The sequence below is a fragment of the Molothrus ater genome, chromosome 5 (genome assembly GCF_012460135.2).
Source record: "Molothrus ater isolate BHLD 08-10-18 breed brown headed cowbird chromosome 5, BPBGC_Mater_1.1, whole genome shotgun sequence".
NCBI classification, from domain to species: Eukaryota; Metazoa; Chordata; class Aves; order Passeriformes; family Icteridae; genus Molothrus; species Molothrus ater.
The window spans coordinates 5,881,504-5,897,537 of NC_050482.2; the positions used below are offsets into that span (position 1 = coordinate 5,881,504).

The 16,034-nt window shown below is 37.9% G+C and overlaps 1 protein-coding gene across 1 annotated transcript in view; it reads left to right on the forward strand.

Annotated features, from left to right (window-relative positions):
- Positions 1–16,034, forward strand: part of CELF2 (CUGBP Elav-like family member 2) — a 548,864-nt gene that overhangs the window by 96,815 nt on the left and 436,015 nt on the right. The gene's annotated exons all lie outside the window — the stretch shown is intronic.

A 16,034-nucleotide genomic window follows, 5' to 3' on the forward strand; every position in this document is an offset into this window, starting at 1 on the left:
TGAACTGGATAGAAATAATAATGGAGCATACCTTGTTAGATAACAAATGGAACAGACTTTGGAGACAATTAATGCATGAGATACTTAATGCTGAGGTATGTTAACCAAATTTTGTCTTATTTATTTGCTGCTATAAATCATAGCTAGTTTCCTTAAATAATGTGCTCTAACCACCCAGGTTACATCATATTTCTGTAAATAACTGCTGTGTTCTTTACTGGAAACCTCAGCACCCTTTTTAGGAGGGCATGGATATATTTATAAATACATAGATATAAATATAGACAGATCAATTGATTGATCCAGTAAGGGAAACTGGTCTAACAATGTTTGGGATTAATTTTGCTGGGAAATACTTGGTAATTTTGTCCAGTGGATAAATATTATTTCTTCTAGTTTGGGTTTTTTAATGAGTTACAGACTGAGGGTGATTACTTGCTGGAGCTGATTCTGTTTCAAGTTTTTTGCTAAAGTAGCACTTATTATTGGGTTTGTTGTGAAAAGAGGTGTGGCAGGCCTTGTTCCTCAATTTCCTGCACTTGAATAAATCCTACCTCCTTGAATCTGAGTATCAGCTCTTTACAGTCCAGTTGGAATAGGATAAGGATGAGATCACTTATAAATATGAAAAAACATCTTCCCTTACTAGCATTGCATCCAACTCATGTTTGAGAGCCACCAAAAAGACTTCATTTTAAATGTGTGCTATTAAAGATATTAGCAGAAAGGTAGAAAAAACCGCCAGCACCATGAACAGTTAATCTTTAGCCTTGAAGAAGGGAAGGGAATCATGAGTCTTTACCTCTTCCTGCAATCCCTGTAGGTAGCCACATTATGAAGATTACATTGTTTTCCTGTGCTCTTATAACCTCTATGAAACCAGTCCTTCTACTCCTGTTTGTGTTGCAAACTTCAGTTTTACTTAATGCTTTAATAACAAAAACTTCTGGTGGTGGTGTTTCTGGAGAAATAAAACCAATCATCCTAAATGTGTGAATGGGTTTTATTACAAAAGTATTAACCCATTCCATCTGTGTTTACTGCTTCCTGCTTTTATTTTTCAGCACTAATCACATGGATGGTAATATCTCTTGGTGAATGGTAACCTATCTGTAAGCACAGCATATAGTGATTTTTTTTTTTGCTTCCAGATATTTCCCCTTATTAACTTTCTTTCAGAGATTTTGGTGCCAAATCCCTCTTGTCTCTCCTGTCTGTATATGAAATCATCTCAAACTGCCTTCTCTCCCTTACACAAATTGAACCTTAGTACTGATCCAGTAAAATAATTTCACAGTTTCAACATACTACTTTACTTATGAATATTTGCCTAATTCTGTATCATTTCTCATTTCCTCTATTCACAGTTTTCCAATAAGGACTTTTGATTTCCTCTTGAGAGTTCCTACCTTGCAAGAAAGTCCTTTCCAAGATCATTACCTTTCAGGCCTTGTGATTTCTCTTGGAGTACCCACTCCTGTCCTGTGACTATCCAATTTACCAGTGGAGATTATTTTTATATAGATTAGAGCCCTTCTGCCTTTTAAAAGTCCTTAAAATGTCAGAGAACCACTCTGCCAGAGAACACACAAATGTAGTTACAACTCAATGACTAGTGTTAATAAACATGACCAAATCTAACTTGGCCTGCCTGCTCCCTCTCATTCTATAGGTATTCAGTTAAGAACAAAAGCTGAAGATTTAAGAGTCATCTAGGTTAGTGGAAAGGTGGTCACAGACAAGACAGTCATCACATGTTTTATTTGTACATCATATTTTCATTTCTCATGGGATCTGTTGCCAGAAAAAGACTTTTGCCTTCCCATGTCTCCATCAGAACATCCAGGTGCTTCATACTCCAGTCAAATGTGACATAATTTAGTGATTGCTGTAATGTGGGCTTCTATTTGGATATTATTTTCTTCCTGGCCAGATGTAGGCCAGGGTTTGGTGCTGCTGCAGAGTAAAAGATTTAGCACACAGGCAGGTTGAGCTTTAAGATTCAGCTGTCTTAGGATGTGCAATGAAGGGATAGAGTTCAAATTGAATCTCTCACATGGAAACACCAAGGCTGATGTGTTCCTAGTTTATCCTGAATAAGCTGGAGACACAAGGGCTGAAAGACACCTGAATGCAGGAACCAGGGTGATGGGAGAGCAAGAGCCATTCTGAGGAGAAGAAGTGATGGAGGCAGATTGTAACAGGAACCAGCAGTGATTTCAAACAATTATTGTATCAAAACTGCTCCCCACTGCGAGGGGCCCTGGGGACCAGGGAGCTCTCTGAGGAGTGATGGTGAATGATCTAGCCAGGAGACAATGAAGACTTCAAGGCTTGCCTGTATTTCATTAGAAAGTTGAGTAAAATCAGCTCATTTCTGGGAAATTGTTCTGCTTTGATGAACCAGCATTTTCTGTAGGAAGACAAATATTCTGTTGATTATTTTGACCATCCTAATTTTCATATCTTGGGCTTGACTTGCAGGAATTGTCATTTTTAGTTACATTTGCACATTGCCCCAACACTGGCTGGAGGCCATAGATTACAGCATGATTAGCCATAAAAATTGAGAGATTTAGGATGGTTTTTGTTTCCTATCTAATTAATGCTGCCCCCTGACTAATGCTGCCAGAAATTGATACTGTCACATGACTGATCAAGCCTCAAAAATTGAACCATAACGCAACATTTCAAATGTTTCAATATATTTTTTGGTATTGCTGGCATAGAAATATACCACAGCAAAATATTAAATTGCTAAGTGTGGATAGTTTATACCCAAGCAAAGTACAATCACAAGGGCTGACACTCTTCTCCTCTCTCTTTTGTGGCAAAGCTGATTTAAATTTAAGTTTAGTTCACACTTTTTAATTTATTTCTCCTTTTAATTTCCTCTTTTCATATAGGGAAAATTATGATCTTATGAAGCTGGCATTAAATGATCAAACAATTTTGAACAACCTAATGAAAATCTTAAGCAAAAGTCATTGTGAATTAGGTATTTGCTAAACTGACAACACAAGCCTTTGTAAACCTGATATTGTTCTTATGTAAACTCATGAATGGAGACTTTCTCAAATAAATTACTTAATAACATCAGAGTCATTGGCTGAGTAAATATATCCCAGGGGCGCATACTAAGATTCCTGAATTTAAATGTTGAATAGAACTTCATATTTGTCACCTTTACTAACGAGTTTTTCCTTATGAAATCATTATTAGCATGAAAAAGTTAAATTTTGTATCTAATTTCTTGAATTAATGCTGTTTGAAGACCCTAAGGGTTTGAAAGTTCTTTCACTGGAATTCATCATTTACATAATTTTCATAGCCCCAACACTTTGCTCTCTGCTATGAATGCACATTGTGGGGTTTTTATGCATTAAAGCAGCAACTTCTATTTTTCTCCACACAAAACAATTAAGAGAAGAATAACAGGTAATAAACATTTTTAATCTTTAATATTACATTAACAGTGAAGTGCCATATTTCATGCTTTCACAGCCACAATACATGCTGAATGATGCATTTCTGGTCCCTCACTATGAAGATATTTGATTAGAAAAGAAAAACAATTGAGTTATTTGAGATCAGTGGAGCTTTCCATCATTTCCTGCTTGAGAAACTTGCGAGTGCACAGCAGCATGGCCAGATTTTTAAGCAGACTAGACCATATTTTCTCAACTCTACATCATCATAGTTCAGCCATGATCTATGAATGTTTACTTGATTTTTTTTTTGTTGCTAATATAGCTTATTATATGGGAGGTTTATTCTCTTTTAAGCTGAAACCAGCGCTGCACAGTTTCTGACCAAAATCTCCCTTGATGTTAACCTCTCCTCTGCCTACTGTTATTAATAATAAATTTTATTACTGCAGATCTTTTGTACTTGGGGTCATGGACATAGGGTAGAAGTAAGAGATGTGGGTAGGATGGACGCAAAGTGGAAAACCAAATTAGCAGCAAAGAGAGATTTAATATCTGCATCCTTTGGGCTCAGCCTTGCTGCAAAGGAAACATGACAGTCCAGACAGTGTTTTGCACAGAAAAACTGAACTTATAACTGTGTCAGAGCTAAACTTGTTTGAAAACAGCCTACAAATAACCATTATGTGGTGGACAAATCTGTTCCCCAATTTAACAATGTGTATAAGAATTTTTATTGCTATTGCTGCCATTATTATTATTATTATTATTGTGATTATTGTCTGTGCACAGTGAAAGCACTAATGTAAATGATGTATTCTGGTTTATGGCAAATTTTTGGTAAGGATTCAATGTAAGATGAAGATTCCACTCTTAGGTATGCATTTCTCACCCCACTATGGGTATCTAAAAGGCCATTGTACCCACATAAGATGAACTGACCTTACCAAATGCTTCTCCCTTGGCTGGGATGGGAACACATTTAATAGAATTACTTCTATACTTTCAATATATAAAGTCTAAATCTGAAGCCAAAATTTTATTCATTTGCCCATATATTCACATCTAGTACTATTTAGGAAGCCTAGTGTCATGTACTCATATAATAAAAGAATTTATGCCACCTTCTTACAGCAGCCCCTGGAATTAGTGTCTACTATCCCAGCTCAAAATGAAGAAGCAGCTTCATGTAGTTTAAACTGAACATAATTTACCTTGCACTTCTAAATGCAATGCAATGTGGTGAATACTGACTCTTTTTAAAGCCAGTTTATTGTGTGTCAGATATCCTCCAATCTTCTTCAAAGTTTATGTAAAAACATGGTCTTGTTTTTCTATAGAAGTAACATCACACTTCTGTGTGTTTTCTCCAGTCACAAAACATATAGAAATATCTTCTGGGTGCATTATCTAGATTATTCCTCTGTTGTTTTCCAACAGCAATTTCTAGGCGTCACATTATGTGTTAATCTTGCTTCTCTTCCTACCTAGGGACAATACCAAAGGGTCTCAGGGATGGAAAATAAAGAGCAGTCTTGAATATATAGTTAACTATTAAATCCAGATGTTACAATTTTTGCTGATCAGTGTTTGATGTAGGAAGGTCTTAAATCAAATACTGGAAGAGAATCAGCCAATGAAACCCTGTAAGCCTGTCTTTTGAACACCAGCAGCTTCCCTTCAAACCTTGTCCAACATCTTCTCTCTGGACAAATCACTCTACTTGACAGAGTGGAGGAAGTCCAGTCTGTGTGATCAACTGTGCACAGTTTTAAATTTCCTACAAATCATGTTAGTGCTTTGAAAACATGTGGTACTGCAGGAATGAGCCATATCAAAGTTATTCATTCTGAACTCCAAATGAACAACCTCAGAACAGCTTGTTGGAAGCCCCTGGCACTTAGTTACAGTCAAATTTGATGATGGCTTGTAATGTGCATGTCAAAAGGAGGTCAGCCATTTGAGGCTGCTCACTACCAACCTTCCTTTTCCATGAGCCAAATCGCTGCCCAGATGCTCTTCAAGCCTCATTACCATAATGCCAATGTTATCCAGGTTCAAATGTGGGGTTTGCTCTTGCTCCAAACACACACTAAAGCCACTGAAAAACTCCATCAAGGACTGCTATGCTGCTCATGGGTGCCAAAATTCAGCTGGCTCTGAATTTTGAGGGATTTTGAGTCGCTTGCTCTGCCCTAGCTCACTGTGTTGTAAATTCTGGTTTGTGAGGTATCAGACATTAAATGAATCTAGATGTTTGGGCTTTTTTGGCAATTTCCAATAGCTAAACCCCCAAACCAGAACTTCTCAAAATTTCCCACTAATTTCTGCGGACTATGGATGCAGCTATTGGAAAACCAACACCTGACATCCATTGCCCTACTAGGATTCACCAAGGTTGTCACCCTGTGACGATGTGCTCTTCAGGCATAATTGTTTGTCTCTGATTTGCAGTATCTCCTGGTAGTCCAGGCACCCTCCTTCTTTATCCATTCCAACAATAATGGGCACAAATTGAAAGAAAAGCACTCCTGAAACTCAAATTAAACCATGCAATTCAAATATTTATCCCATAGCAAGGTTTGACTGATTATAAATCAAAAGTATTTGGACTGATTTTAGGATTTCATGAAAATATATTGCTGCTTTGTAAACCAAAGCTGACTAAAGGTACCAAGACAACAGTAGCTAAGCAATCATATCTGTTTTTCTATTCTAGCTTGAATAACTCAGAGATGTGTTCCATTTCACTACAATTAATGCACTGATTTTAGGTTTGTTGACCTAAGTTTCATCTATCTATCTATCCATCAGAAGATCTTGAAGGTGTACCAAACTTGAGTTTCATTGAATCATCCCACTATTTTCAGCTTTTTTAAATGTATTTATTAGATAGAATGAAAAAAATATCTCATTTATTAAAATTTCTCTCAGGGTTGCGTTTTTCCTTTTTTCACACCCGTACCTTGTTATGTTACTTCTACAAAACACACACTTCTCAGGAAATTTTACTCATTGGTATAGAATTGTGTCATAAGTTGGAGGAGAATATTCATGAACAGAAAACACTATTATTTTTTCTATGTTGTTTTCCTGTCATTTTGACCATCTCTTCCTTAGTTTTTCACTTTCTTCTCCTTAGTTTTTGATAATCCTTTCCTTAGTTTGGGTACACAGTAAACTTCCTTATGTCATTTATTGTCACCATTGTCATTTCTCTTGTGTGACACACATTTTGTCTTTCCTCTATTCAGAAAAGAGAAGATGGATGGTCAGGAAAGATTTATTTTATTCTTATTCTGTATTATTTTTGTAGGGTGTAAGTTCATATTTTTCCAGTGGTTTTCATTGATTTGAATTGCTGTAACAGGTACTTAGTGCAAAGTCTGAGCTTGTACAGTAATTAAAGTGAGAGAATCTCAAGCTATTTAACTTAATAAGGGGAAGTTAACCGACTTGATCAGAGTCTAATACTTGCAGAGGGAAGAATTTCTGATATTCATTGACTCTTTAATTTAGCAGAAAAGTATATAACAAGATCCAGGCAATGGAGATGAAGCTTGACAAATTCAGAGGTAGAAATAAGATACTCAGAGTGTAATTAACCGTCACATCTTCCCTACAGATGTGTTAGACTCTTTGCTGCCTGCAGTTTTGAAGTCTTAAAAGTATTCTGACAAAATCTCAGTATTCAAATTCAATTTACTGCCTGGTTGTGATGATGATAGGCTGAGATTCCTGATGTATATTGTGCATAAGTGCAGGAAAGTAGCTTTGCAAGCCTTATTGGGTTTCACCCATGTTTATAGCAGAATGCCCCATTGAAGTTCTGGTTTCTGGTGAAAATTATACAGGAGGAATAATAAATACCAGTTGTGATTATTATTTTTTTAAATAGTCATTTAAAATATATAATAACCCCTAATATAAACCCATTATGCACTATGGAGACACAGGTGCCTTCTCCTTAACAGCCTGAGTTTGACAAAGCATGGTCCATACTCCAAGAGATTAAAATAAGACTATGAATGGGGATTTGATTTCCTGGTGGAAAAGTCCTATTAAAATCAGTCTTTACCCAAGAAAAAACACATGTTCACCCTACACGCTTTAGGAGTGGGATTCAGGTCTACTGATTAGAAATCTAATTTGAGCCAATTGTCAAGTTATGCCAAAATATCCTTCAGAGAGTCAACAGAAAAGGGCTTCCAGAGGCAGGTCCTGCATGTAAAAGTTTAGGGTTTTTACCAGAGTTCTGGGCCAAAACCACTTTCTGAAACAGCCTGTTTCTCTTCTTTATCTGTATAATGGTTCTGAGAGATTAAACCTCTAACTTCAGTAGCTACTTAGGATTTCAGGAAAACGCATAAGTAGACCTCTGACAACCTTCAAAAATTGCAACTTCCATTTGCATTTTGCTCCCTAAATAATTGTGAGTGCTGTCTAGATGCAACACTTGACAGACCTTCTCTTTTTGTCTTTGAACTCACAGTCCTCTTAGGTAAGCTTTTTCTTTTAAAAAATTTTGGAGGGATTTGTCAGGCTAATTGTAGGTTTCTTGGGACAATTATCCTCAATTCACTTTACATTCAAAAAAAAAAATTGTTTTCAGGGCATGATTCACATCCTGTAATGTACTGCTAGATAAGAACTGCATTCTAATAATGTCTTTTTCCCTGTAACCACTAAGTCAGGTTATGTAAATTAGTTAGGGTTTAGATATTGACACGGGAGACATCTGAAGTTAGATCACATGTTCTTCCAAAGGTTGTCATGCCAAACTTCATCTGGTCAAATTAAAAAGGGTTGAACAGATCCACATGTAAATCAATATATCTTGGAATAACAGTAAATGAGTTTTTTACAGCATTGCATGCATCATTCATTGACTATTTTAATACAGGAGAGAAATCCTGTGTTACACAATGGTAAAAAAATAATGGAAATACATTTTAAACACATTGCAGAGAATTTTTCTTCTGAATAAATCTTTAATATGAAAATGGCATATCATATCATATGTGAGGTTCCATCAGTATTTCTGGGACTCAGAACAGGGTTATGATGCTTTGGAGTGTACACATGACATTCGAGTACTTATAAGTGATTGAATGTTAGGAAACTACATCACATCCCTCTTTTTGAAAATCTGCTCCCAGAGCTCATATCCTGGAAAAGTCCTGGGTCATGGGTATAAGGACAAAGAGATGAGGAGAAAGGGAAAAGACATTACCCATAAGGTCATAAGGCTTCTTTTCATTTTGAGAGAATAGGTTTTTAAAGTCAGGAGAAGATTTGGAAGAGAATATCAAAGCTTTGAAGGTAGAGATTTCTTTTTCCATAGGGATTTGGAGTGGAGGAAAATGGAGGTATTGAAGAGTGCCATGTGTAAAGGCACAGGCATTGGGACTATCCAATATGACCAAGAGAAGGAGAAGGATGGTACAAGAGGAAAAGGAAACATAAGTCCTGGGACAAGGTTGGTCCTTTACATTAAAAGACATTAAAATGAAAATGAGCTTATCCCTTGGTAATCTCAGACATCAGAGATAAGGGAAGAAGTCTGGAGAAAGGAAGATTTCCCCTTGGTCATGAAGGGTTGGGTTAGAGGACAGCTAGGCAGATTTAACACCCACAAATCCATGGCCCTGGTGGGGTGCACCCACAGGTGTGGAAGGAGCTGGCAGAGGTTGTTGCTCAGGCCACTTGCAAATATCAGTAAAAGTCATGGCAAACACGAGAGGTGGCAGATGCCTGGAGAAAGGCCAATGCTACTCCCATCTTCAAAAAGTGCAAGGAGGAGCCAGGAAACAACCATCCAGTCAGCCTCACCTCCATCCCTGGAAAGGTGATAGAACATCTCGTTCTGGAGGTCATCACCAAGCGTGCAGAAGAAAAGAAGGTCATCAGGAGTAGTCAGCATGGGTTCACCAAGGGGAAATCATGATTGACCCATCAGACAGTCTTCTCTGATGGCATGGCAGGGTGGGCCAATGGAGGGCAGTGCATGTTGTCTGCCTCAACTTAAGCAAGATTTTGGACACTGTCTGCCATAACATCCTCATAGGTAAGCTCAGGAATTGAGGGTGGGATGATGAATGGACAGTGAGGCTGAATGGCAGAGCTCAGAGGGTTGTGACCAGCAGAGCAGAATCCAGCTGGAGGCCTGCAATCAGTGGCATTCCCCAGGGATCAATACTTATTTAGCTTCTATTTTCCAGTCCTATTTTACTTGTTTACCTATGGCCTGGATGAAGGGATAGAACACACCCTCAGCAAGTTTGCTGGTGACATGAAATGGGGGGGAATGGCTTGATACACCTGAAGGCTGTGCTGCCATTCAGCAGGACCTTGATTGGGGGTTGGAGAATTGGGTGTAGAGAAACCTAATGATGTTCTGCAAGGGCAAGTGTAGTGTCATGCACCTGGAGAGGAATAACCCCAAGTACCAGGATAGGTTGGGGGCTGATGTGGCAGAGAGCAGCTCTGCAGAAGAGACCTGGGAGTCTCGGTGGGTGACAAGCTGACCATGATCTGGCAGGTGAGGGTGGTATCATATCTGTGATGACTATTGGGATCCACACCTCAGCAGCATCTTTAGAGAGCTCTTTCCCACTGAGAACCTGTTAATCAAGCAGATATGATTGCATCAAAAGTATGACTGGCTCATCTTAATGCAACTTTGATGCCTTTCACTCCTTCTGCCTTGGAAGCAAGTGAATTTAGTTCAACTCTGTGCTTCTGAATGGTTTATCAGGAGTAAGTGGCTTTGAATTTTAGTCTTGATACAGTTTCAGAGCAAAAGCTTCCTAAGGGTTGGCTCTCATAAGTAAACACAGCAGGAAATCCAGCTGTGAGTTGCTCTGTAGGCTTGGCTGTTTGTTGAGAATATCTTTTGAAGTTCTCAGATTCATACCCTATCACACTAAAAAGCAACACCAGGTAGCATCTCCTGGCAATGTTCAAGTACTTGCTAATAAGGACTCCTCAAACCTATCAAGTTGCTACATAGAATTCTCAAGTGGTGGAACTGTCATAAAGTAACTATTTACATTTTATTTCCAACGTGCCTTAAAATTTCACACTGCTCAGGTAGGATTTCATTTTTAACCCATACAACAGCACTTTTACCCAAAGCAGAAACAGAAAAAAAAACATTTCCTATTGTGAATCTTGTCACAACAATTTGCTGTTGGCCCATTTCTAGGTTTTATTTTCTTAGAACGCATCAGAGCTACCAGTCTGGGACATTTGAAAATGTAATTGAGCTTGATAGCAAGCGATACAGTTAATTCTGTTGGTAAATGTTGTGCAGTGCTAATTGCTAGTTCTAAATTTAACAATTAGTTTAGAAAATCTGAAGTGCAATTTATAATGGGATATAAGCTGCAGGCTTCAGCTTGTACCAGCTTTTTTATTATTATTACTTATACGCGTTTAGGAGGATGCAGCAGAAAAAATTTAACCAAGAATCAAGATGCATGCCTAATTTAACTTCAACCAAATTTGACTATATATCTAGTAAATTTTCTATGGCTGCAAAAATGTTCTAACAAATTATGCTTGTATCAAGTATTCTGCTTTCTACAGTTTGTAATTATACATTAACTGATATTGTCACCCTAAACTTCATTAAATTCTTTAAAATTGTCATTGATGTTGTCTATCATTGGAGTAGATTTTTACAGGTCTATGTTCTCCCTTCTTTTAAAGAGAAATGTTGCCATATTTCAGCATATGGGATTTTGAAACCTGGAACGACTCATGAAGATTCTGCTTTGGACATTCTGGAATGCAAATGTCTTTGGGATAATAAAACATTAGAAGGACAGAATTAAACCTGAGATGATAAAATTACATCATATTTTCCTCACATTAAAGATTTTGTGTTGCAGAATCACTGGATAGTTGAAGTTGAAAGAGATCTGGACACCTCTTAGTTGACTTGGAATTGTTCAAGTCCAGGTTAGATGGGGCTCTGAGCAACCTGGTCTAGTGGAAGTTGTCTCTGCCCATGGCAGAGAGGTTGGAACAAAAATAACCTTCAAGGCCCCTTCCATCCAAAACTATGCTATGATTCTATTCTATTAAATCCCCTGCTCAAAACAGAGTCAGTTATTGTAGATGATCCAAGATTATGCCCAGAAATGTTTTTGACTCCACAACCTTTCTGGGCAACCTCTTCCATTTTCATGACACTCACAGTAAGAGTTTAAATGGAATCTCCTATACTTCAATATGGGTCTGTGGCTTCTTGTTCAGCCACCTGATCCTTCTTTTCTCCTGGCTGGATAACCTCAGCTCTCTCAGCCTCTCTCTGTTCAGGAGATGTTCCAATTCCTTAAGCATCTCAATGGCCTTTTGCTGGACTGCCTCCAGTGTCAATGTCAATGTCTGTCTTGCTCTGGGAAGCACAGAGCTGTGCACAGCGCTCCAGAGGTGTCCCCACTGCTGAGCAGAGGGGCAGGATCTCCTCTGTGGACCTGCTGGACACGTTCTGCCCACTGCAGCTGGGGAAACCGACAGCTTGGTTTGCCACCAGAGTGCACCATTGGCTCATGGTCAGCTTGGTGGTCCACAGCACCCACAGGTCCTTCTTTTCCAAGCTGTTTTCCAACTGTTTGGACCCCAGCATGTGTTGGTGTCTGGAAATGTTCCTCTCTGTGTGCATGGCTCTGTGTTTCTCTTCAGTGTCTTCATGAGGCCCAGGCTGTTCTATCTCTCCAGCCTGCTGAGGTTTTTCTGAATGGCACCACAACCAACTGGTGCATCCATCATTCCTCCCAGTTCTATAATACCTGTAAATTCGTCCAGTGTGCACTTTGTCTCATTAACCAGGCCATTAATTAAGCTGCTACACATCACTGGTCTCAACATAAACCCTTGGGGTGCTTCACTTATCTTTTCTACTTATTCTACATTTATCCTGATTTCTGTCTCTTTCAAGTATCCAAATCTGCCCTTAGTCACCCTTTGCTGTTCAGATCTTTAGGTAGAGTAGTGTAGAGATACTTTGGTTTTGCCATTGGCAATACACATGACTGGATTTACCAATTTACATAACCCTAGAAAGATTCACTTTTGAGAAAGGCAAGATCCTTGTTTAGGATAAACCACCCTGTTTCATTAAGTGTGTCCTGCCAGACTTGCATTGGCTGAATATTTGGCTCCAAAAGCTCCTTTTGAAGTGAGTGAAGTCCTTATTGCCATTCCTGTGGAATGTGAAAAATTGCACTCCTGATGCAACTTTTTAGGTAGAACAGAGACAAGAATTTTCCTTACCAAAAGGGTATTATAGTTTTTTAAAGTATACAGTTTAAACTACTGTGCTCCAGCATGAGGAAAAATAATGATGAAAGAATGATCACGCTGTAAATAATTTTCAGCCCACAGAAAGAGCATTTTTGCTCTCCCACACAAGTCCAAGGATAATAAAAAACTCAAGACTGGTAAGGATAGCTTGATTTTCTCCTGCACTTCCCCAGCCTAAATAGTGTAATTTTCCTGTCATATAAAAATACCAGAATGACAACAAGGCAATACTGTAGTTCTGCACCCTGCTTGGTATCGACCTTAGGTGTGAATTGCCAGTTCATTACTCTGAGGAGACAGTTACCTGTCTTCTCTTCCACTTAACCTTTCTTTACATAGAACAATTCAGGTACCTTGTGCCTCTACCAGTCCTCCATCACCGACCTCCTGCCATGCAGAGCACAACAAAAACTCGAGTGACTTTAATGACTCTTGCCCCAGGTCCTCAGGGGTTGGGCTGTGGTGGAGTGAGATGTGCATCACACAACCACGATGGACACAGCAAAAGGGGGAAAGAGGGAGGATATTTCACCTTGCCTTCAGCTCTAGGATGTGTTTAGTGGATTGAACACTTTTTAAACCAACACACGGTGCCCTGTCCAAGCCTGTGCACTTTTTTCCCTTTCAGTGGCAGGTTCACAATCTGACATTCATCTTTCTGTGTGAGAAGAAAATAGGTTAAATGGAGTAAAAATGTTACTCTGCTAAAGATGGCTTGCATCCACTACACCACCTGTTTTGTGGCAGTCTTGCGCAGGATTGCTGCAGGATTGTGGCATTCACCAATCTGGAAATAACACACATCTTTTGTGGTTTTGCTGTGACACCTTGCAAGACCCCTTTGCCAAAAGCCAGGAGAATTAAATGAGCTTAAAAGCAATAAACTATATTCTCTACCCTATCATCATTGAAATGAACAAGATTATACTTCCAGCCACTTTCAGAGATTAAGGTTAGTTCCAAGCATTATGTGTGACTTTTAGTGTTCTCTTCATACTGTAGCAAAGGAACAATAAATTGTTACTACAGTCCATAAAATCATTGTAAATATAATACATCTCTGTTGATACAAATCAACTTTGTTAGGATTTTCTATAACAAAGATGAGCCTTTAAATTATGAGCAGTATTTCACTGTTTTATTGGTTGAACTGGAGATTTTTATCTTGCATTTGTGAAGAGACAGTTAAGACATAACTTCCAGGGTTCTCATCAAATGGATTTAGAAGATTCCATATCAAAAAAGCAAGAGAGGCAAAGGGTCACTAGACTTCATCAGATAATTGTAAAAATTACAGAGATAGCTTGGGTATTGGTAAATTTCACCACTGAGCATTGCAAACATCATCATTTTATCTACTTTAAATGCCCAGCAAGGATTTTAATAGTCAGCATTTAGATGAAAGAACACAAAATATTTTGATGATATTAGATACAAACCAGGTAGGAGGCAAGGAGTTAAGGTGAATACAGGCAGCTTCTGAGCAGCTTTTCTGCAAAAAGGAAATACAAAAAATATTTTTCACATTTTACCCTTCAAAACTAATGCAATATTAAAAAGATAACTTCAATAAAACCAGAAAGAACTCACAACTAATAATGCAGAGTTTGTCCAAGGCCTGGTATGAGTCCTGTCACTGCTAGTTGCAAAGCTCTTATGCCTCCATGTATTCTTATTGCTTTTTAAAGCAATCTGGACTTGAAAGCAATCCAAAGCTACATTGTTATGTTGTAAATTGATGTACATCAGCGTTAAACCAGTCATTAGTGTGAAGGGAACCAGAAGAAGACAGGGAGGACATAAATTATTCAGCACACAGCATTCAGCATAATATTTTTCCATATGCTTCCCTTTTTAATATAAAAAATAAATGTGCACACACATACACACACACCCACAGTTACAGACATTTTCTATCAACCCTTCAATTCTGAGCCTCTCTGAGATAATATCACTCAGATTTAATCCAAATGCTTGTCCAATTGTTTTCATAATGACATTATTGTATCTTTTGTATTTGATGAGTAGAGGGACAAATATGCTAAGTCTGGTGTTGACTAAGAGGTTCCCATGGTAAGGTTTCCAAACCTCTCAGGTTTTGACCTGTTGCTTTTGTTAAGAACATGATTTGTTTAGAATTTAATGTTATTCACAATTTTAGCCATCATATATTGTACTAAGATCAATAGACCCCATTTGTGTTCATACCTTTCATGGTTCTAATTAATTATCCTACATGTTGAAAAAATACTCAGCAACTTTACAGAGGAATTACTTCTGCAACTAGTCATAAGAGAATGATGTCTTAAAAGGGATGTCTTATAACCCAAGAGTGTACCAGAGGAGGGGAAAAAAAAGGCTCTTCTCTATTAAAGAAATAGAAATCATCATTTTTTAAAATCCAATTTTCTTTTACAATTTTCCCTGTATTTAATGTACAAGCTGCACTGAGTGAAAACTTAATTTGAACCAGGCAATGTCATTTTCCAATTTATAATCAATAATAAAAAAATGTTATCATGTATTTCTGGTGCCACAATGGAACATTTATGAAGCTGTATCTGTCCACTCCCATTTGCATGAAATATTTGTGGTCCTGCCATGAGTCACAAACCTCAGGACTTAAATTTGAAACACATGCTTCCTAATAGCCTCTGTTTAATAATGTATCTGTGTTCCTAATCAATGTGAGTGAAATGTTTTCATAATTTAATAATAAAGTGGGTACATTCAGAATCTTGAACAGGTGAGGATAAATCATGTTTGCCTGTGAATAACAGCTTTTATCATTTACTCAGTGGGATCATAATGTATTCTTTCAATCTGCACCAAAGGTAGTAGCAGGAAGCTATTTTATAGATTTCTTGGTAATCTGAGCTGATGTTATACCTGTTACAGGACACTTCCAATAAAATAGAAACACAGCAGGATGAAAAAAGATACAAATGGTGTATTTATACCAGTCAATAAAAGCATGACTCTGTAGTAATAGGAAATTTGTTCATGAATTGTGAAGTACAGTGGCTCAGTTGGTAAGGTATTAAAGTAATTTGTGTCCTGCCTTTGTAACTTTTTCTTAAAATTGTACCTTTAATTTGCTGTCTCATTTTCATTGACAATGAGAAAAAGTAAGCCAGGTACATTCACAGACCTCAGAATCAAAGCAGTTTAGTGGATTGAGTTTTTATTTTGTAGATGATTCCCTGTAACAAGAAGGAAGTCTAGCACACATGGACACATGAACTCATTTCTAATGTCTCAAATCCATTTTAAAACTTGTCTTTTAATGATGCA